Source organism: Pelophylax lessonae (assembly GCF_965119305.1).
Source record: "Pelophylax lessonae genome assembly, chromosome: 7".
In the NCBI taxonomy this organism is placed as follows: domain Eukaryota; kingdom Metazoa; phylum Chordata; class Amphibia; order Anura; family Ranidae; genus Pelophylax; species Pelophylax lessonae.
In genome coordinates, this window is record NC_138774.1 from 110,384,433 (window position 1) to 110,408,650 (window position 24,218).

Below are 24,218 nucleotides of genomic sequence, written 5' to 3' on the forward strand. Positions count from 1 at the left end.
ACTATTATTGCTGGATCTGTCAAAATCCTCATGCTTCCCAGCTTGTCAGGGAATGTATGTAAATATACATGCATGATGTCAGTCTCCTTAGTCCCTCTAGGGGAGGCATATCTGATCATGCAGAAATCTGACCAGGAAGATGTTGGTTTCCAGGGGGGATTGGATGGAATGCAGAGTGAGAACAGATGGCTGATGAGCTTCAAAATGTGGCAAAGCAATGGCACTATCTCCCTCCAACAACAGGCAAGGGCAAGCTGTTTCTATCTGGGGCCTGGTTACAGTGGCTCTGCTGTGGGAGAATCCTGTGGAGCTTGATGACAAGTATTTCTCCTTCTATCCCTTCTTGCTGGGCAGAGATATGGGCAATGTACCCACGGCAGGAACAACCCACTCCAGGTGGTAGGTCAGATCCTGGACTGGCTGCAGAGAATGCCCAGGGATGAGGATGATGACTGGAAAGCTGTGTACCCCAAGCTACTGTAGGAGAAACAGAGATTGAGAACCTTCCACAACTGGCCCCAATACACTGTTGTGAGCCCAGAGCAACTGGCAAGGGCTGTCTTCTGCTACACTAATATACAATACATTGGGGGTGCTCAATCTGATCTGGGTGCATGACCTTGCAACTGCCACCCATCCAGTGTTCAAAAATATTGCTGTACTATGCAGTAGCATTATTTACTGTATGCGGTTCAGTATTGCTATACTTGAATATCTGCCAAAAAATTCAGGAGAATCAATAATCAAACCTTTAATCCAGTTAGTACCCTTCTGGTTTGAATCTCTCTAGGCATAGAATTGTAATATGGACGTTTAAACATTTTTTAAAATTCTGTTATCACTATGTGACAGTATCAAAGTAATCTGGAAGAGATAACGCATTGCAAAGATAAGAAATGTTTTCATTTCTGAAGAAGAAAATAGGTTAGTAGTGACAGTTGCTTTAACTTTCTCCCTCAACCATGTTATTTTGCTGACACACTTGGGTTGTATAAGCTGTTTTAAATTTTAGGATTTACATATACTGATCATCACTTAGGAGAATTTTTGAGGAATTCACACATGATTTACAGATAAGATAATCCCCAAGCACTTTTGTTTCATGAGTTGCAGATAAGAAGTCCTGGCACACTTTACACCCACACGTGCGTCAAGAAGATAACATTTATATTGTAGTTTTGTTGATAAAAATGTGATTTTCAAATTCTATATTTTACCATGCATGGTGATAAAAACACTAATGTGCACTGAAACCTTGCATTTTCTGTCCACTCCTCTGCAGCTAACATAGTAGAAAACTCTGCTGCTAATAAGGAAAATAAATAATTGACATTCAATAATTGTTGTCTATAAGCTGCAGACTTAGTTATTTAGTGTGTTTGTATGGATCTGCACAGTTTTCAGCTTTAATCATGTAGCAGAAGAAAAACAGAAGCCAGCACATTGTAATAAAAAATAACTTTACTTTATGTGATTACTTTAAAGGGGGTAAAGAGATATGAAGTAGAGAGAAAACTATCCACCGAAGGACCCTGAGCAACAAGGACAAAATAAAAGATACATTAATAGAAGACAATCATTAAGGTAAGTTCTTTGAATTTTGATGGTAACATACCGTATTTTCCGGCATATAAGGCGACTGGGCGTATAAGACGACCCCCCTAATTTTCAAGTTAAAACATCGCTTTTGGACTATACTCACCATATAAGACTACCCCCCTTCCGAAACAAGGCAACACCATTGAAAAACAATTTCTCAGATCTCTCGTATGTCTCCAAGGTACTGTAAGAAAGTAAGATAACCATTCAAACAGCACACTAGGTGCTGCATGGCTCTGTCACAGTGTGCCACATGGCTTTTGGGTACCGATTTTGTTATTGCTAAACTGAGTTATAGTCTATCATTCAGTACAGCTATAAATTAACAAAGTTAGCACCCAAAAGCCATGTAGCACACTGTTAAAGAGTCATGCAGCAGCTAGTGCGCTGTGTGACTGAAAACCCTAATGCTAATCATCATAAGGCACTTTGAGGATTCTACAGTACGGTACTTAAGACATTACAATATGCAATTATAGTCCCTACTCACTGTGTGCTGCCAGTGCCATGCTACCCGCCGCCATCGGGATTCGTTTTAAATCTCCCGCTCCCTGCTAGTCACCTCACATAGTCCCGTCGCCTGAGCAATAGAGTGAATGACAGCCAGATCACTCCGCCGCCAGAGAGCAGCTATCCAGAACTTCCTGAACATGCGACGCGGCGCCGATAATGTACATGCGCCCGAAGCAGAAGAAAAAGTCCCTGCATTGCTCCCATCTTCTGGGCATCTCTCTTGAAGGTACCTTGAAAATATTATCCTTGGCATATAAGCCGACCCCCGACTTTTGAGAAGATTTTCCTGGGGTAAAAAGTCGTCTTATACGCCGGAAAATACGGTACTGTATAACCAAGTCCACAAGTAAGAATGAGTTTAGGTAAAATGCTTTAATATTTGATCTGGTTTTCAGTCAATTTAGATAACATGTACTAGAGAATGTAAGTTCTTTTTTAGCTGTGGACTCCCTAACAATATTGTAACTAATAACTGTAGAAAGTAAAAAAAAATAGCAAAAAGTCACTTTACGCACCTAAATCTGTGGTTATGGGACATGCCAGGTTTTCTAGTTTGTAGACTGCAGAGTAGGAGGCTCCTTCTTTGGGTGCCTATATGGCTGCCTGGGTGACATGGACCTCTTTTTGGCTGTCCAGCAGCAGAATCAGAAGACTGCAGTGGCTTCATATGTCACAACGAGGGGACTGCTTTGCAAGGGGGAATAGACTACAGTGCTGCTGCATTAGTTACCAGTACTTTGAACACATTCTTAGTGGTCTCATCCCCTTAGTGACTGAGGGTAAAACAAATGTTAATACTTGAACATCATTTTGCCACTTGGACCTGCGCTAGTTAAACTCTGAATACCATGGCAACTACTTTGTGTATCCTGACGGATTATACCGCATTTTTATTCCGGATAAATTGGGCTTTCTTTTGGTGGTAAATGGTAAATGGCAATGCATATCTCCTGAGTGAATTTAACGGTATATTTCTTGCTACTACCATAACTTACCATGAAAGAACAACCCAAAATACATTCTCATGCTCCTGACAATCGCAGCGATATCAAATATGTGTATGTTAGTTGTTGTTTGTACTTGTAGTAAGCCCTGAGAAACACTAGTGAGCATTTTGCTTTTTTTATCCTATCTAAAACATACTGACAATAACGGCCACTGATACTAATTAAAAAATACCTTTGAAAAAAAAAAAAAATCTTACTCAAAATAAACTGATCCTGGCCTTTTACCCAGACTATTGGCTTGGTCTTGACCTTTGACCTTTGACCCTTACATTGCTCCTAATACTATCCATGGCACTGACCCAAATCAAACCTTTTTTTTAACCACTTCCAGACCAAGCCTATTTCTGACACTTGTTGTTTACAAGATAAAATCAGTATTTTTTGCTAGCAAAATTACTTAGAACACCCAGACATTGTTAATCATTTTTAGCAAAGACCCTAGAGAATAAAATGGTGGTTGTTGCAATATTTTATGTCACATGGTATTTGCTAAGTGGTTTTTCAAACGCAATTTCTTTAAAAAAAATATACTTCACTAAATTTAAAAAAAAAACAGGAAAGTTAGACCAATTTGTTTGTATATTGTGAAAAATGATGTTATGCCAAGTAAATAGATACCTAACATGTTAAGCTTTAAAATTGCACGCACTCGTGGAATGGCGACACACTACGGTACCTAAAAATCTCCATAGGGGGCGCTTTAAAAAAATGTAACGGTTATTAGTTTAGCGTTACAGAGAAGATTTTTTGCTAGAAGTATTGCTCTTGCTCTAACAATTGTGGCGATTCCTCACATGTGTGCTTTATTAAAACATTTTAACGGTTACCAGTTTAGAGTTATAGAGGAGATTTTTGCTATAATTATTGCTCTTGCTCTAACGATTGCGGCAATACCTCACATGTTTGATTCATACACTGTTTGCATTTGTGGGCGTGACTTATGAATGCATTTTCTTTGGTGCACGAGCACACGGGGACGCTTTAAAAATTATTTTTATTATTTTTGACACTGTTCCATTAAAAGAAATGTAAACATCACATGTGACAGTTATAGGCAGTGACATGTACTCTTTATGGAAGGATCTGGAGTCTAAAAGAACCCAAACCCCTCCTCTGCACTTCAGTGTATTCAAAATGCCAACATTAGAATTTTTGAATACCTTGGATTTTTTATAATTGGCGCCGTTAGCTGCCGAGTAGTGATGGATCAAACACCCCCCTGTTTGGTTTGCACCAGAACATCTTGAACAGGGGAAAATTTCTAGCGAATATTCTCATTTTAAAGGCTTATATGCAAGCTATTGCCATAAAAAGTGTATGGGGAGCTGGGTACTGCCCTGGGGGACATGCATCAATGCAAATTTTTTTTTTAAAAAAACAATCGTTTTTACAGGTGCAGTGATTTTAATTATGTTTAAAGTGAAACAATAAAAATATTTTACCGGGGGGGGGGGGGGTCCCCCTTTGTCTGCCTGCCTGTAAAGTGGCGCATTTGTACTGGCGCCTGCTACAGCAATACTGACATTTCTAAAGGAAAAAATGTAATTTAAACTTGCTCGCGGCTGTAAGGTATTGTCGGCTCCCAGGAATACAGATAAAAAAAATGAAAAAAAAAATGGCGTAGGGTTCCCCCCAAAATCCATACCAGACCCTTATCTGAGCATGTAGCCTGGCAGGTCAGGAAAGGGGGTGGAAGAGTGAGCGCCCCCCCCTTCCTGAACCATACCAGGCCACATGCCCTCAACATGGGAGCGGTGGATGCTTTGGGTTGGGGGGGCAAAGCCCCTTGCCTATAAAGGAACTGTCAAAGCTAAGGATTGGGCAGATGGTGGGTAGCCTCTTAAGAGTCAGAAGCATTTTTTTCTAGTTTTCGGGAGTCTTGATTGATGATAAATTTACAGAGGGAAACTATTTTTTTTCCTTTTAATAAAGGACTTGTCAAAGACTGTGTTCTGTGGTTTTTCTATTTTTTACACTTTTTTGGTGAATGGGTAGGAGTATGATGTACTCGATACCCAATCACATGGGGGGCAGATTCTGGTTAGGCCCCCACATGCAGACCCCCACAACCACAGCTCACAAGCCCACAAGCGGCCTGGTATGGTTCAGGAGGTGGGGGCGCTCGCTAGTCCCCCCCTTTCCTGGCCTGCCAGGCTGCATGCACAGATAAGGGTCCGGTATGGATTTTGGAGGAAGGATCCCACACAGTTTTTTTAAAGAATTTGGCATGGAGTTCCCTTTAAAATCTCTGCCAGACCAAAAGATCCTGGTATAGATTTTGAGGAGGGACCTCAAGCCATTTTTTTTTAATTAAATTCTGTGATAGGGTTCGGCCTTAACCACCTAAATACAGGGCACTTTCACCCCCTTCCTGCCCAGACCAATTTTCAGCTTTCAGTGCTCATTGGCATCTATGGGAAATCTTGGTCGGCTTGACATGGCACTGCTCCCTGTCTTTAACATTGGCGTGTATGGGAAATCTTGGTCAGCTTGCCATGGCACTTCTCCCGAACTATAAGTGACAGGGACACAAAACTTGGGGAGCCCCGAGAGGGGACCCAGGATTACAACATATCCATACATTTTAAAAGTGGAGTATGCCTGTACACTACACTGACTGCACTAAACTGACTGAACTCACTATCCACTAAGTACTTGCCTAATCTCTATTGTAACACACTATACATGGCTGCCGTGTAAGCAGCAGCCTTATATAGGGTGGGGCGTGGAGTTAGCCCCTGAGCAATATTGGCCAAAGGCACCCTGCCATTGGCCAATCATGGCTCTGACAGGACATTGTACTGTGGTTGGCCAAAGTACAGGTCAGGTGCATGCTTTGGCCAATCATCATCAATCAATGCACTGCAACAGCGCAGTGCATTATAGGGCGTTCATCAGCAGGCGAACTTCCCGCTGAGCACCCCATTTGTTTGTGTGTTTTGCGAACACACAAACAGCTGATGTGCGAGTCAAACAATGCTGGTCGCCCAGGTCCCAGGCGGAGCGGTGGAAGGCGGCGAGAGTGGGGGAGGTCCCCTCCCACTGCTTGGTTGTTATCACATGAAAGCCGATCCGTCTGCTCTAAAAAAAAAATGGTACTGGGGTGATGCCTCTGGCTGCAGGCATCACCTCGGTGTAACCACTTCAACAAAATTACGTACAGGTACGTGATTTTGCGTGAAGTGGTTAATTATTATTATTAATATTATTATTATTATTAATATTATTTTATACACTTTTGTATACTATTAATAATATTATTTTATACACTTTTAACATCTTTCTCTCCTGCAAGGGGCGATTTACTAAAACTGGAAAGTGCAAAATCTGATGCAGCTTTGCATAGAAACCAATCAGCTTCCAGGTTTTATTGTCAAAGCCTAATTGAACAAGGTGAAGTTAGAAGCTGATTGGCTACCATCCCTAGCTGTACCAGATTCTGAGTGCTCCAGTTTTAGTAAATCTCCCTCAATGTATCTTTCTCTCCATTCAGAAGGAAAAGGAAACACACGGGAGGACTATACAGGGACTCATCACTGTCATATCCAATCTGAGTCTATCACAGTGATTCGATGACCAGAAATAGAAGTCCCGGGTCAAAATTTTTAGTACACGACCTGTGGCTCTCGGTAGGAGCCGGGTTCTGTTGTGGGAGGGAAGTTCTATCACAAAGAGGCCGCATATCTGTGTACTGTTGATGGGAAGGGGTGAAAGAGCACCTGTGCAGACATAAATATCCACTTGACCTCTGGAAAATGTACCCCCCCCTTTATGACCCGTCCATTTTTTGCAATTTGGCACTACTTTAACTGAAAATTGTGCGGTCGTGCAATGTTGTACCCAAATTACAGTTATGTTCTTTTTTCCCACAAATAGAGCTTTTTTTGGTGGTATTTGATTACCTCTGTTTTTTTTTTTTTGCGCTATAAACAAAAAAAGAGCAATAAAATAGATCTCTATGGAATACATTGTGAACACAGTCCAAATCTAAACATCCAAAACCATGAGAATAAGCTTTGACGTGTCTAACAATCACATTGTAGGTAATTGGTTTGCATGCTTGGAGGCATTATGTGTTCTCCAATGTCAGTCAAATATTACTATACTGTAGAGGAAAAACTGAAAACACATTGGAGAAACACGACAACATGTTTTTTTTTTTTTTAATTTCATTTTGGAAAATGCATACTGTAAGTATGTACATAGTCTTATAGAGCACTCTATTTGGTTTTACATATTTTATGTATTTAAATCAATATGGCTTGCAAGGATTAGCACCAATACATTTGTCCATTTTATAAACACGGCATACCCCTACCCCACACAGTTAGAAAGCACACCATAGGCACACATTTAACCATTTTTATCGCCCCTGGTGTTAACCCCTTCCTTGCCAGTGTCATTAGTACAGTAACAGTGCATATTTTTAGCACTGTTTACTGGTCCCCTAAAAGTGTCAAAAAAGTCAGTTAGGTGTCAGGTCTGTCTGCCGCAATGTTGCAATCCCGCTAAAAATCGCTGTTTGCCACCATTACAAGTAAAAAATTAATACATAAATAAAATATACATAAATCTTTCACCTAGTTTGTAGATGTGATAACTTTTGCGCAAACCAATCAATATACACTTATTGGGATTTTTTTACCAAAAATATGTACATTCTGTGAACAGAACAACTCCAGGCGGCCATATTTCATTGCATTTTCAGAAAATTACAACAGCTGCAGATTAAAAAGGAAAGGTGATTTTTAATAGCATTTAATTACAATATGATTTGTGTTCCAATTGTATACACTTTATTGTTTTTTCTCTGTTTGCTATTTTTTTCCCCACGAAAGTGGAGTTACCCTTTAGATGATTAAACTGAATCTCTGAATGCTCTAAATCAGAAATTAAAGAATCTTTATATCTTTGAAAAAAGGTATCAATTTTTAACCTTTGTTACTTCCCATCTTGGTTTGGTAACAAGTGTCACAGACCTTTTTTAAGATTATAATTGCTACAGTGGATGCTGTGATTGGTTTGTGTTTCCATTTAACATTGGTGGGGACTACCATTTGACAATGTAAGGGGTTAATTGTGGAGGTAACCTACCACAGTTATGTTCACTTTTGGTCTACTGGTGCTTAGATTGTTGTCCTATGAGTTGGAAAATCTCCTCTTAGAGTGAGGTTGAGGGCTGAATGCATCACGGCCACTGTTCTGTCAAAATAGCCAACTCATTGAAATCTCCAACCACGTCCCTTCTGGTTACTCTCCAGCATCAGAGATTTCAATGAGTTGGCTGTTTTGACAGAACACCAGCTAAGGAGGAAAAAAGTGTCACTGCCTTGGAGGTGGTAATATTGTTGGTTACTAGCAGTTGGACTAACAATCTTCACTCATTATATAATGTACCGTAGTGTATGCACTTCCCGTGTTTTGTCAAAACAGCCAACTCATCGAAATCTCCAACTACTGATACTGGAGAGTCACCGGAAGTGACGTTGTTTAGAAAATTTGATGAGTTGGCTATTTTGACAGAACACCACCTCCCTTCCCAGCTTTTGACTTGACAATTAAGGAGCGGTAGCAGAGTTCTCTCTTTTAATGTATAAGAGTTTTGATATTCTTACTCTTAGTCCAGGTTTTACTGTACAGGGAATTGCAAGAGGCTGATATCATAAGAGATTCAGGTAAGTGTTTAAGTTAGATTTAAAACCTTTTTTGATGTTTTTATTGAATACAAAACTGCATTAAAGCGTTTTTTTGTGTTTTTTTTTACATCTTCTATGATTGAATGAAATTAATTTAGCAAAGTTAAAGGTTTTTTTTTGGAGAACAACCCCTTAGCTGCTAATACTCACCTTTGCTGGACAACTACTGGAGCGAAGGGGAATATAGTACCTGGTGCTTCTGCAAATAAAGTTTAGGGCTTAGGCTTGAGCAGAAAATGGCTTGCCATCAATACTGTCATTGAATTTGGGAAGGGTTGTCCTTTCAAGAAAACGTCTCTTAAAATTAAATTTAATGAATAAATAAATAGTTTATTTTTATTTTTTCATATCTGCCTGCAGTTTAGATCAGTGTTTCTCAACCTTTTTTTCAGTCAAGGCACCCTTTAAAAATTATGGACAGTCTCAAAGCACCCTTCAAAAATTATGAACAGTCTTGAAAAATGACTCTAATAGTTTTTCATAATGCAGCGACATCCACAAGTATGTCACAAAGATGATTTATTCTTTTAAAGCAAATACACTTTTGTAAACTGGTACTGACTATTATTCCAGTGTTTCTCTTCTCCCTCACTCTCCACCAGTCTGCTAATGTGACCCCAGTGCTGAGGGAGAGGGGCAGGGGAGAGTCAAACAAGGATGCTGTGCAAGCAACTGATATCCTCCTTATCAACTGATGATGCCATAGGTCATTAGGATGCAGGCAGCTAGAAGAATGTAATGGTGCACAATGAAAAGCTGTGGCTTTGTGTAACTCAAAGGCAGCCCTCAACCACACTCCGGCTTGCAAACAATTTTGGGCAATTTTCAGGGCATTTTGCCAGGGCGCCCTGAAGAAACATCAAGGCACCCGGGGGTACCTGGGCACCCTGGTTGAAAAATGCTGGTTTAGATTTCACTGTGGCAATAGAAAAATAGAAATACTAATCATCTGGATAAACAGATTGGAGCATTACCGTCAATAATTTGGCTGTGAAGGAGGTAACTTGACAGGGAAACATTTTAAAGATTCTCTCTTAGGGTTTATTTACACAAATCTTGGTGAATAGCTTTTTAGAAGGCACTGGACAAGCTATGAGGATGCATTATATAACCCCACCACACCTGCTTTAACCCCTAAAAACCCAGACCAATATTCATTGCATATGGTTGGAGCTTTACTCCTTTTAGTCAAATGGGTCATTTTCATTGGGTGGGACTGCCTGCTGAAGGCAAAGGGGAGAGTGGATTTTTGCCACACCTCTATACAAAGCATCACAGCGATGACATGTGTACAACCTTGCCTTTGCAGTTTAAGGGGTGTGGTTTGGGGCAATTATAATAATGCATTTTAACCATGCATTTTTACTGCTCCCCAACCGCAAGTGTAAACAGGACGTTACTGGATGCTAGTCATTTCCTCTACGATGAAGAAATGCAGGTAAAGCCTTCATAGTGAATGTGCCATATCATTGTCCCTTTGTCTGAATCAAAGAAAAGGCTATTTGGTGTCCTGGAATTATTTGTTATAGCCGCTAGCAGTAATCCCTTCCAGAGTGGACAGCCCCCAACACCCTCCCCTCCCGATGGGAGAACACAATGGCTCCACGAGAGGGATTCCCCTGTCAACAATGTCTGTGTTGATAGGGGAACAGAGCAATTTTGTTTCCTGTAACTGGTGGTTGCAGGATAGAAAATCTCACACCATCTATGGCCAGCCCTTTAAGGCCACCCATTTAATATCACCCACCTCTTTACCTACCCCACTTTCGTGCAGTTAGACTTGTTCAAATATTATAATTTTACAGGATGTGTTTGACTCTAGGACTGCACAAAAATGGGAAAATTATAAAGTATTTTTTTTTAACAACAGAAATATCCTTGGCATTAATATCACTTTCTCAGGATGACACATTGATTGTGGGCTGCTGCATTTAAAAAGAAAAAAGAGAGTCGTGTTCGTGTTCTATAAAAAGAAAGGCTCAAGTTTTGTTTGATGTCAGCAACATATCTGGAAAGCTTTTTTCATGATGAATAATAGCAAAAATGTCCTTGTGTAAAATTGCAAGCGCCAAATATAACTACAGACACAACTTACATACTGTTTAAATTCCTTTTCGAGAATATTTTATGGTAGGTACAATTAGAGTCTGGTAATAATGTTTTGAAAGTTCACATCCAAGAATGCTTGTTCAGAAATCTGAAAATGCTCATTGCCATCTTAATAATGAGGCAGATGGATGAAAGCATATGGATATGTATAAGGTTCTTTGTGGTGCTGTGCGGCTTCACAGTCACAGCTAAAAGCTGTCACAGCAGTGTTTTAGAAGATACAGATTACTTCATGGTCTCCAGCCGTAAGTGCATACAAACTAATATAAAGCATCCATCCAGGGTAAAGTAAAAGGGTCACTTGAAGTGGAAATACGTCCAAAATAAAGAATGGGATAGATGAGGCAACCTGTCAATAGCATTTACACCCTTTTTTGTTTGTATTAGCACCCTATAACATCGTTTTTCACACTCATCCATTCAAAGCTCCAGTACCAAGTTTTCTCCACGTGTGAGGTCACTGATGTCCGCCAATCATCCATGGCCAGGCTCTGTCTTAAAGGGCCAGCACACGTGTTGCTTAGCATTCAGGCAACGCATCCACATGCTAAGACCCGGTCCCTCTGTGTTCCCAAAATACTTGTTTAGAGTCTCCCAGTGCTCGGCGGTATTCTTTCCATGACCTCTAATGTTCCTAGTGTCTGTCTATCCTTTATCCAGCTCCTGTGTGTCTCCATAGTCCCAGCATTTGCTAGTGCTATCAGTCAGTCTAGCCTTTTAACCACTGAATACTCCAGCCTGTGCCCCCTGTACTCCTATGATCCTCATGTTCCCTAATCCGCATTCTGCTCCAGGGTACAGCTTTACCAACCTCCAGTCTTTGTTCCCCACTGTGTTTCCCTCTTCACTTCAGTCTGTTACCTGTTTTTCTGCACCAGTGTGTTTCCGTATGAGTTCCAGCAAGCCTCTTGTTATCAGCACCTGAGCACTCCCAGCCTGTATTTCTTCTCTGTGGCTCTGTGTTCCCAAGCACTCCTACTGTGCTACCTGCTGCCTCATGTAACCAGTACTCCCAGTGCTGCACACACTAAACTCTCTGTACCTGCTATGTGGCTTTCACCTCCATCTTCGCAGATGCTACAACACAAGCCATAGTCAACCACTCTGCTCCTTGTGGGAGCGGATGCCTTATCAGTGACAATAGTTTTTTTTACCTGTTGACTATACCATATTTATTATTTTTTCCCTTCTCTTTACAGACTAAGCTGTCCGTGAATAGTGGCAGTTATAGTTACATTAATTTCCAGTTTCTGCTGATCAGAGCACCTGTCAATCAACCAGCAGCAGACATTGACTGAGTTAGAGGATTAGAATTAGAGGATAATACAGCTGCCTGTAATTCACATGGGATGGTCACAAAGCTCCTGCTGTTTGGGAACTGGCTAGACAGTGTCAGTTTATTGGATGAAGGCCTCAGAGTGAGCAGAAACTATCAGGGTCAACCGGTATTTACTGAACATTTACATACACCAACATAAAAAAACTCTTGCACAATTACAAAAAAGGGATGTGTTTGCACAATTTTTGTATAAGGGTTGAGCAGTGTTGGGTATCTTAATTTTGCATCTGGTGGATGATTAAAGTAATGTAGGAAAAGTGAGTACAACATGCATGCTTCTGCATGGGGGAGAATTAAAGTGGAACTATACTCACCTTCAGTCCAGCGGTACAATGTCTCTCGGAGCTCACTCCCACATACGTGCTGGAGTTCAGTCAGCTTCGGCATTTCCAAATTTGTATAATGAGCTGCAAGTGCGCAGTTCACTGTACAGGGATTATTTAAAGGGTAACTCCACTTTCGTGGGGAAAAAAATAGTAAACAAAGAAAAACAATATAGCATATACAATTGCGACACAAATCATATTGCAATTGACTGTTATTAAAAATTACCTTTGCTTTTCATTATGCAGCTGTTGTAATCTTCTGAAAATGAATGCAATATGGCTTCCTGGAGCTGTTCTGTACACAGAATGTGTACTGACCACACCCCAGAAAAAAAAATTCCTGCTAGTGTGATTGGCTCAGCAATTTTCCCAGAAGTCTGCCTAACATATCAGTCAGATTTCTTGCATCCCCTGCAACAAAAATTTAATTTTTGGTGAAATACTCCCAATAGAAACTCGTCTAAAGGGATGCAGACCCAGCAGATTTCCTCATTAGAGCCCTGCAGCTTTCACAGCTGATAGATAATTATGAAACCGCTCCCATTTGACCCACTCAGTACAGGGGCACAGAGGAACAAACAATGATTTCTTCAGAATAACAAAAGGTAGGAATTTGCAACAAAGTTTATTACAATCCTTGTAATGTACAGAGATCACCCGGAGGGGAATGTTTTTTTTCTCAACAAAAGTGGAGTTACGCTTTCAATTTTTCACTTCCTTGTTATCCCCCTGCTAAGAACGTTTTGACTATTACAAAGCAAAAGAATGATAAATAGCCTTGGTCACAATGTGTCAGCTTTCAGACCTTGATTTTGGCCAGTAAGGTACTGAACATTGGAGTAAGTAGGTGAACACATGTTCCTTCTCTACCCAGATAGTTTGGGGTTTTTTAATAACTTCAGCAGCATGCTGGTGCAGAGGCAATGCAGGACAGTCAAGGTCCATCTCCAGCAAATACAATTACTTTTTTTGTTTGTATTTTGAAAAGAATTAAAAAGGATAAATATTCCTAATGGGGTACAGACAGAGGTTTTGGGAAATTGGAAATTGTGTGTGTTTATATAGTGTATATATATATATATATATATATATATATATATATATATATATATATATTGTATCGTACACTGCATAGAGAAACATTACCATTTTCAGTGCCACTTGATATAATACATTGGTGTAAAAGAAAGAGGTAAGTGCTTGAGTCAGGCACCTTTGTTTGTATAGTGGCACAGGTGGCCTGGATTTTAAAACCATGATAGGAGCTGCAATATTTTCAATAGGTTTGTCTTATTGTGGATAGATATACATACAAATTGAATCCAGCTATGGAGTCATTAAACATGTATTTTACAGCTGGCAGATATTCTTAATCTTTTATGATATCAGCCTGCAAGTAATCCCCTGTATTGTACAACTTCAGGCTGGGTCAGGTCCTAGGCTCCAGTCACACCAATGCATGTTTTCATGCTTTTTGCAGAAATGCAGGACATTTTTAAACACAGGTTCCGATGGAACGTGTTCACATCAATGCATTTTTGTGCCTCTGCATTTTTGGAAATGGTCAGGGACTTTTTTTTATAATTGCTTTATTTAACCAAAGGTTGCATTGTACAAACCAAGGTAGGGGTAAAGCAAAATATAATGACGTAAGTCCACTAATAACAAACAGTAAACATCAGCAACAGGACTACAAAGACAGCTCAACAATATGGAGTATACATAATGTGACAAATTCTAAGTCAGGAAGATAAAACATCACCGAGAGGGCATTATGATAAATATCTCCAAAGTTTCCAGCCTTTATAGAAAAGCCCTAACATAATAATTGCAACCCTGTGGGATATTGAGTGAAGAATACCGGGGTCGGAAGAAATCTCCCAGCGGCCAATTAACCCAAAAAAGAGAGCAAAGTCTACCAAACGTGATTATGTACATAAGAGCAGCAAAGAAACTGCAAGAGAGAGGTTTGCAAGCTAAATGTGTAAATAAAAAGAGAAAGAGCAACATGCAAGGGAAAGGGATTGGAAAGAATGAACAGAGAAGGGGAAAATGAAGCACATATGGAGGAAATAGACAAGGACTTAGACAGACATGGAAAACCAGAAAAGTGAATTCTCTCACCCAGGGCCTCACAGTAGACCTAGAAAAATCAGCCATGTTGCGAGACCTCCTGTATATAGGCATTCGTGAAAACTAAGTGTGCCATGGTATCCAGGTGTCACGAAAGGACTACTCCCAATTATGAAGGGTAGCCGTAAGGTCTTCCATGTCCCTGAGTTTGTTAATTTTAGAGAACGTTGAGGGCGGATGCACAGACCTGCAGCACAGGGGAATACACACCTTGGCCACATTTAAAAGCTTGATGGTAAGGGAGGTCTTATATTTTTTAATGGCCATTGCATGAGGTGCAGCAAACATGCCACAGGGTTATCCTCTAGGTCAACATTATTTAGGTGTTTGATAGTAATAGCCACCGCTTGCCAGAATGCTTTAACCACTTGCCGACTGGGCCATAGCCAAAGCGCGGTCGGCTTATTCTGGGAGGGCTTACAATGACATCGGCCCTTTACCAAGTGATCGCTCTAGTGACATAGCGATCAGTTGTCAACAAACCGACGCATGTCCGGTTCAGTTCTCTCCTCTCACGCTGCACACAACAACCGGTACAGCATGTGAGGAGAGGAGGGAGACCACAGCACTGCTCGCCCCTGCCTCATCCGTGCCTCAATCATGCCCATCTGGGCCTCATCTGTGCTTCAATCATGCCTCATTCATGCCAATCTAAATCTCAATCATGCCCATCTGTGCCTCAGTCATGCCTCAATCATGCCAATCCGTGCCTTATGTGTGTCTCAATCATGCCTATCCATGCCTCAATCATGCCCATTTGGGCCTCAATCATGCCCATCTGTGCCTCATCCGTGTCTCATTCATGCAAATCTGTGCCTCATTCATGCCTCAATCATGCCCATCCGTGCCTCACTCATGCCCATCTGTGCGTCATTCGTGCCTCAATCATGCCTATCGGTGCCTCATTCATGTCCATATGTGCCTCATTCGTGCCCATCTGTGCCACATTCATGCCTCATCTGTGCCCAACCATGCCTCATCTGTGCTCACCCATTCCACATCAGTCCTCATCCATGCCTCATTCATGCCACATCAGTGACCATCCATGCCACATTCATTGCACATCAGTGCACATCCGTGCCACATCAGTGCTCATCCATGCCACATCCGTGCCACATCAGTGCTCATCCGTGTCACATGAGTGCTCATTCCTGCCACATCCATGCCACATCAGTGCTCATCCGTGCCACATCATTGCTCATCTGTGCCTCATCCATGCCACATCAGTGCTCATCTGTGCCACATCTATGCCACGTCAATGCTCATCTGTGCTACATCCATACCCCATCAGTGCTCATCTGTGCCACATCCATGCCACATCAGTGCTCATCCATGCCTCATCCATGCCACATCCATGCCACATCAGTGCTCATCCGTGCCACATCCATGCCACATCACTGGTCATCCATGCAACATCAGTGCTCATCTGTGCCACATTTATGCCACATCAGTGCTCATCTGTGCCACATCAGTGCTCATCCATGCCACATCAGTGCTCATATGTGCCTAATCCATGTCACTTTAGTTCTCATCTGTGCCACATCAGTGCTTATCCATGCCACATTAGTGCCACTACAGTGCCTCACAAAAGTGTAATGGGTAGTCAGGAAATTAGATTTTTAATTTTATGTCCCTAGAGCACCTGACAGTGCTCCCTGAATGTTGGGCCTCTGTATGTGGCTGGGCTGTGTAAAAGTCTCACAAATGTGGTATCCCCATACTCAGGAGGAGTGGCAGAATGTGTTTTGGGGTGTAATTTTTGCTATGTGCATGCTATGTGTTATAAATGGACGACTTTGTGTAAAAATAAAATTGTTTTAATTTTCTCTCCACATTTTTCAAAAACGTGTGGAAAAATGACATTTTCAAAAGACACATAATGCCTCCTAGATTATGTGTTAGGGTGTTTGCTTTCCTTGAACGCCTGGAGGTGCTACTTGCATGTTGGACCTCTGTATGTGGCCAGGCTGTGTATAAGTCTCACACATGTGGTATCGCCATAGTCAGGAGGAGAAGCAGAATGTATGGGGTGTAGTTGCAAGTATGCCTATACAGTGTGTGAAAAATAACTTGTTAATATGACAATTTTGTGAAAACATTTTGCAAAGAATTGTGGGAAAAAAAATACAATTTCAAAAAAACTCACCATGCCTCCTACTAAATACATTGGAATGTCTACTTTACAAAAAGGGGTAATTTGGGGGGTACTTGTTAGTGTCTCAAGAAATAAGATAGGCTGGCTGTACATCAGATGTGATCAATTTTCAATGATTAGCACCATAGCTTGTAGACTCTATAACATTCACTAAGACCAATAGACTTTAATAGAGAAGCTGCAGAAAAGCATGTAGTGTGTTTTTATCACGTTTTTACTGTATTTTACCACTTTTTTAAATGTGCCCAACAACAAATTTTTTTTAAAAAAAGCATAAAAAACGCAAAATGCAAACTACAGTAAAATCACCACAAAATTGGGGTAATAAACGTGGAAAGCACAGCAAAAAGCACTATGGAAATGCTTAAAAGCAACATGCATAGGTGTGAATCGAGCCTTAGACTAGACTGCTCTGCGTTTTTAAACTACAATATAATCCTAAATCAGGGCACAGGAAGTGCACAGGATAAGCTATTGCACAGGATAAGCTATTTTATGTGTCTATCTTATGTGTATGGATCAAAAAATTAGAAATCACAAAAAAGAGATTACCAACAAACATGGTTCCCATAATGTATTTCAGCTTGGTTTTTACTTGTTTGCATGGAGTTGAAATTTAAATTTTCCTTACTGCTGCAGTACTCTATTTTAATTCCCTATAACATTTTCCCGGTGTGCTATTGGATCACTGATGTTTTCACCTAACTGCATCTTTCACTCACTGATAAGCTTTAAAGGGTCGGTTCCCAGAGATGGCATCATCCCATCCTGCCTTATTGCTAGGTCACTTCTAAGACACTCCTTGTGGATTCAAACCCCATCATGTGCACTTTCTCTCCCCTGTCACAGTAACTCTGAGACCAGCTATACTGTAATTGAGGAGATAGTGGACAACATATGTGTTGGGTCTTAAGAACTCACTCCTGTAGTGGTGGGGATAAGCAGTAAAGACTGGAAGTGCCTTAGCAACATCCTAGCAACAGGACAATATGGAATGATGCCATATCTGGAAGTTTTTTGGACAGGCTTCTGAAGGTACCTAAATGGCCTACACCTATAGCAAGGGCATAATCCAACTCTAGTCAAAGCTGCACAGTTTGCTTTTAACTACAGGACTCCATTACTTGCATAGGCAGTTTTTTGTTATAAAGGTGAACTAACCCTAAAGTGTATATAAATACTAACAATGGCTTCTGCAATGTTCTCCCTTTTGGTCTATTAAAGTGATACTAAACCCAGAACCTGCATTTACTATATCTGGTTTCATACAGAACATGGAAATGCAGTTATTTTAGTAAATATACAGTAAACCCCCCTCCATTGCAGGGGTTACGTTCCGGACCCAGCCGCAAAAAGTGAAAATCCGCGAAATAGAAAAACCCTATTAAAATGCATTGTAGGCATGTTTTTTTTACTGTCACTGTACGTGTAAAAGCATTTTAAGGTCTTTAAACACACTTTTAAAACAATAGAAACTCATTTAAACGCATAAAAGATACTGAGAGACATAGCAAGAGCTATGGAAAACACCAAAATATTTCATTTTTAATGATTTATATAGTAAAATAACATTACAAAAAAAACGCAATACACCGAGACCGCAAAAACTGAACCGCGATGGAGTGGGGGTTTACTGTAAACAAATAAATACCTTTTCTCATTGGCAGTATATAGCACGTAAATTGTATGAGCTCCTAGTAAAGCTTGTAGAAGGAGTTTTCATTCTCCCCAGATCCGCTGTCTGGACATGTCTGGACAGTGCTGATTGACCCTGTGCTGATCACATGCACTCTCCTAAGGAAAAAAAATCTCTAGCAATACATACCACCTGAGCATGTGCAGCTTATCCCCTTGCTCTAAAAATATCAGGTTATTTTTTGGAGAAAGCGAAAGAAGAGGAGGATCAGAGGGACAGGATCAAAAAGCCTTTATACACAATGCAAAGGATTAACCCCTTAGGTTCCACAATGAGTATAACAAGCATGCTTTACTAGATATACAGACTGATTTTGCTGTGGGTTTAGCAATACTTTAAAAAAAAAACAATTGAAAGTGTTTTGTTTATATCTCTTTTATCAGTGCAAAAAAATACCAGTAATCCTACCAGAAAACATATGAAATGATGGCTTCCTGTGTTCTGTTATCTGTTGGCACTGTTTCCAGCCATCTTTGTGGAATACACCTCACCCCCCCCCCCCTTCCCCTTCCCTAAGTTAGGAGGAGAGAATGAGGTGTTCTGTGGTCCTGACCTAGGGTGACAACATTGTCTCCATGTATACAGTACAGTGAGTGAACAGTGCCACCCTAGGACAGGAAGTGAGTTACTGGCAGGATCACCAAATGAGAAATACAGGAAAAGAGCAGTCACCACATCTTAGAAATGGTAAGCAGTAATAAATTACATTTTGTTAATAATACTTTTTTTTAACGTGATTTGCAGCCTTATTTATAAAGTTGATCATGCAATGGATATCTAGGCAAGATTTAACGGGGAAGGGCAAGAAAGAGCAGCAAGAAGGCAAACACTGCATTAGAAAGCTGAGCCAACAATCTAGATGTACTTCTCAGAACATTCTTTTTTTTTTTTTTGACAGCTACCTAGGGTTTGCTGTACAAGCTAGATTTGATTCTTTAAAGGATTTCTAAAGGTGAAATTGGGCCTTATTGAACAAGGTAAAAAAAAAAGAATAATAAAACTAAAATTCCAGTGAACTAGTTAAAAATGTGCATGCAATACAACATTTAAAGTGCAGGCTACATTTTGCCTTTATTCACTTTATGTTTAATTAGCACATATTAAAAAAAACATTGATTATACTACTTTAATCAGCCATATCCTTCTTGTTTGAAGAACTACCTTTAACAATTTGACATTGAAATACCTCCCTGTCAGCATAATTTTGCTTTATGCTCGCTCAGTGTGAATATAGCTAAAGAAATGCTGTATTTTGTATTATCTAGTCCAATGCTATGTATGCAGTCAGCCATCAAAAAGTCAATGCATTATGTTATCTAGATTCTTGCTGGAAGGGAGAACAATCTCTCCATACTCTTTTGGGAAATTCTATACCCATTCAGCAGAAATTTCTGGCACAGCGCAGAATTATGCTAATTTGAAAGATAACTTTATGACAAGTTTTCACCTTGATATGTAATTTAAAAAAAAAAAATACATTTGATGTATTAAATGTAATATGTATTTTCCAATTATTATCTTTTTCTTATTGCATTACATCAGCAGGAAGAAAAACTTGCTTAGGTGGTAAATACTTCAGACCAGTAGACAAACACAAAAGCATTTTTTTAAACAGAGTTCTCATTAACTTCTGACATTTTACGTATGTTGCATTTAACTAAAGTGCTGAATAAACACAATACATTTCAGACAATTCTAATCATGACATAGTGGAGAAAAAAGAAAAGAAAAAGTAATTACACTGGATTGTATTGAACAGTCTGCAATATTTATCAAAATCAATTAAATAATAACAAGTTAGATATCACTTTTTAAGTAATGGTTAGAAAATTAAATAAAGACCTGACTGGTTGCCATGGTGATTTGTCCAATTTTACTTTTGTTATGATTCCATGCAATGTACCAGAACCTTACTGCTGGTATCTTTTGGTGCACAGAATCTGGCCAAATGAGAGGTAAGTACAAAGACAAGGGGTTAAGTTTCCATTAGTAAGGATAAGTGTTGGGATTTGAGTTATAGAGGGGATAGATTGAGGGTAAGTGTAAGAGTTAGTGTTAGGATTATAGGGAATGTTAAAGTGAGTGACAGTGTTAGGGTTTAAAGGGAAGGTTATATAAGAGTTAGTAGTAGGGATGGAAAGGGAGAGTTTAGAGTTAGAACTAGTGTTGGGGTTACAGGGAAGCAGGGTCGGCACTACTGCTAGGTGAATTAGGCAGCTACCTAGAGCGCAATGGCTCCCAGGTTACAGAGGGGGGCCAGTTTTTGCTGGGTTCAAACCTCCCCTCTTCCTGGAGTGTCCTGCCCAAATACCCAGTCAGCGTCCCTGCTGCCACAACGGCGTGGCTCAGCAACAGTGCAGGCAGTGTAGCAATCAGAGCTGTCCTTGAATGTGCATCAGCCGCCGCCCGCTATTCTCAGTGCTAGGTTCCGGTTACCATATGCTTACCCCTCCTCCAGGCCCCTGAATTCAGAGGAGGAGAAGGAGGAAGTTCCTCCTCCAAATCTATCCAATCCCAGTGCCAAGCCTTCCTGCTTCCACCTGTCCTTTATTTGACTGCTGCAATGAGAAGGAACAGATCCTCATGTAAGCTGGGGGTCTTTATAATACTCTCTCATCCCCTTCCACTACCCCAACTATTCTCTTAAACCTCTACACTCTTCTTACCCCACTCTGCTCTTTCCTTCTAACTTTGGGGATCCTATTGAATGGGAATGGGCTCTAGGGACCATGATACAAGGGGGTTTTGGGGACCCTGATGTAAGTTTGCTATAGGGACAATGATGTAAGGGGGACTCTGGGGACCTTGATGTAAGGGGGACTCTTGGGACCATGATGTAAGGGGGGTGACTTTGGGGATCCCAATAAAAGGGGGACTCTGATGTTAGGGGGAACTCTGGGGTCCTTGATTTAAGGAGGGCTGCCCTGTTCCTCCACACACTACACCGGTGTTCCGCATACCGCTGCAGTATTGGATGATTATAGCTGGAGACAAAGCCTTCTCCTGAAAACTTCAGCCAGTCCATGAAGAATCCAGCCAATGAGGTGCCATTCTGCAGGCAAAATCATTCCTCGCAGCTCTCCAGTCTGTCTCCATACAGAACTAATGCTGGCAAGGATGCGAGAGAGCACCCCTGCACAGGCTGCATTTGCAGCCTCTATTTTTTTTTTAAGGGGGGAGGGGTGGGGGCTGCAAGTGGCTGGTCTTGCCTAGGGAGCAAAATAGTCTAGCACCATCCCTGCAGGGAAGGCTAGGGTGAGAGTTACAGGGATAGTTAGAGTGAAGGCTAATGTCAGCGTATAAGGGAGGTTTGGAGGTAGGGTTACACGGAGGGCTAGTATAAGTTCAACTTTAGGGCAGGGTATTGCTAACAATGTGGGGAGATCTCTTCTTACAACTACCTGATATCTTCATAATCTTCTCCTGGAGTATTTTCCATGTTTATCAGTTTTGTCTTTGAAAATAAAGATAGTTTCCCAAACTGATCACTGTTACTTATTCCATCATCCCTGTATGTATATTTAGAAAATAATGATGACACAGTTTTACGTTTTTGTGCCTTGAAGTATTAGGGGCCTTGGTTACAGTCAGATCCTGGAATCTTGCTGCATGGGTTTTTCATGTTCTACTGCTATTGTTTGAGATTGCTCTCCTTCCTCCAACAATCTATAAATATACTGGAAAGTTAAATTATTTTGGTTTAAACCGGTCAAAGCTTACTGTATATGTGAATGTGGTAGGGAATGTGAATGTGGTAGGGATATTACACAGAATTACAGCTCCTCTATTAAGGGACTGATGTGAGTGTCGATATGTGCTCCGTGAACTGATGCATCATTTTTTTACTCTTCATAAATATCGTAAGATACCTTTATTGATTTTGTAACATGGTATATCTAATTTCCAGACTTTGGTGGCTGTGGGCAGAGAAAACAAAACAAATACTGTGTTTCTTTGGATCTGTTAGAAAATAATCCTGCCTGTGCCTTTGCGTTGGAATCTGGAAAATATTTACGGTTGGTAGACACTGAGGACTTAGAAGCTAAAACACATTAAAGTAATTGTAAAGGGTATTTTTTATCTTCTAAATCTGTTTTATTATAATAAAACAGCAGCATACAATACAAGATACGAAAATCACATGAAAGAGAGCAATATCCTCCCAAGTATGGGATTACAGAGCTGGTAACGATATATTAATATTTTTTGGAACTTACAAACAGTAGATATATCAATCTATAAAATGCAAACTGTAGGGAAGTTAAGTGTCTCGGTGCCTAACCCCCATGGGGATTGTGTTGAGGCCAGATAGAAGAGAGTAAGTAGAGAAAAAGGGAAAGCGTAGAAGGGATAAGAGTTATTATAAGGAATAATTAGATAAATGTGAATTCACGTAATGATCATTTAGTAACACAGAAGCACAGAATTACATATGAGAAAGACAGGTGTTCACCTCTGGCTCTGTTTGGTCTAAGCATTGGAGGGGGATGATTCCTGTGGACAGAGTTAGTCGGTGTGGGGCGTTGCACTAGTTATGTGAGTTTAATACTTCTGGGGTGAGCTAACCATGGGGACCAGTGTTTATGGAATTTATCTCCCGTCAGGTGAGATTTGAAGATAAAGATATTCCATGTGGCAGTGCTCATTAATGGTAGTGATGAGAGAGGTGACAGTTGGTGGTAATGGGTCTTTTCAGGCAGGGGCTAGTAATATGCGTGCTGCAATTAAGATATGGTGAATAACTGGAATGCAGGTTGTATGGTCTAGACCAAAAAGAACCATTTGTGGGGTAAATGTCAGTTAGTGTTAGTCGTGCTACTAATTAAAGCAAACATCTTTTTCCAGAAAGGGACTATGATAGGGCTGACCCACCATATATTGAGAATGTCCCCAATTGCGTCACAGTCCTTCCAACATTTCAGAGAGCCGGATGGGAAAATGCTTGCCAGTCTGTCAGGCATGTAGTACCATTTGTGGTATATGTTTATGAGGGCCTTCATTAAGTGCATGCATAGGTGATGGTGATGGGGTAGCTCTGTCCTGCCTGCACCATCTTGGGCTAGCGGTTAAGGGGGGCCACATGTAGTAATCAAGTAGTCTGAGTGATTCCCCTGACCTCAATCTCCTGCGGGTCATACTCTGGGGGTTGTGGGGTGTCTGTCGCCTCTAGTTAGTTGGAAAGGAGCCTGGATGGGCTGCTGGATGCTGACATGAAGCTCTGTGGAGGAGTGGAGCTCTGTGGTCAAGCGGCTATATTCATCTGCGACCAGGCCACGCCCCTAGGATATTTTTTTTATAACAAACATGTTATGCTTGTCTGCTCTGTGCAATGGATTTGCATAAAGCAGCCCCAATCCTCTTCTTCTATGGTCCCCCACTGGTGCTCCTGGCTCCTCCTCTTCGCAGACAGAGATGGAGATTATGCAAAAAAGTCTTGCTATTGGCTTAATTCTAGTAGAAGTAATAATGGTTTCCCAATCTGCTTGCGCACAACGGATTCTGCCTTAAAGCATATCAAAAACAAAAATGTAATAAATCGCAGCTTAGAAGTTCGTAGATGTGGTGGTTGCATTTTGTTTTAGGACTTTTCCCTATTTTTACCTGGTAATGCTGCGAATAACACGCTCCTTGTTCTTGCATGTTTA

General features: G+C 40.7%; 1 protein-coding gene across 1 annotated transcript in view; it reads left to right on the top strand.

Moving 5' to 3' along the window:
* Positions 1-1,512: 1,512 nt before the first annotated feature.
* Positions 1,513-24,218, top strand: part of HTR2C (5-hydroxytryptamine receptor 2C) — a 446,785-nt gene continuing 424,079 nt past the window's right edge. Inside the window, exon 1 of the mRNA XM_082263634.1 lies at positions 1,513-1,584. The gene's annotated coding sequence lies outside the window, so the exon portion shown is untranslated. The remainder of the gene's footprint in view (positions 1,585-24,218) is intronic.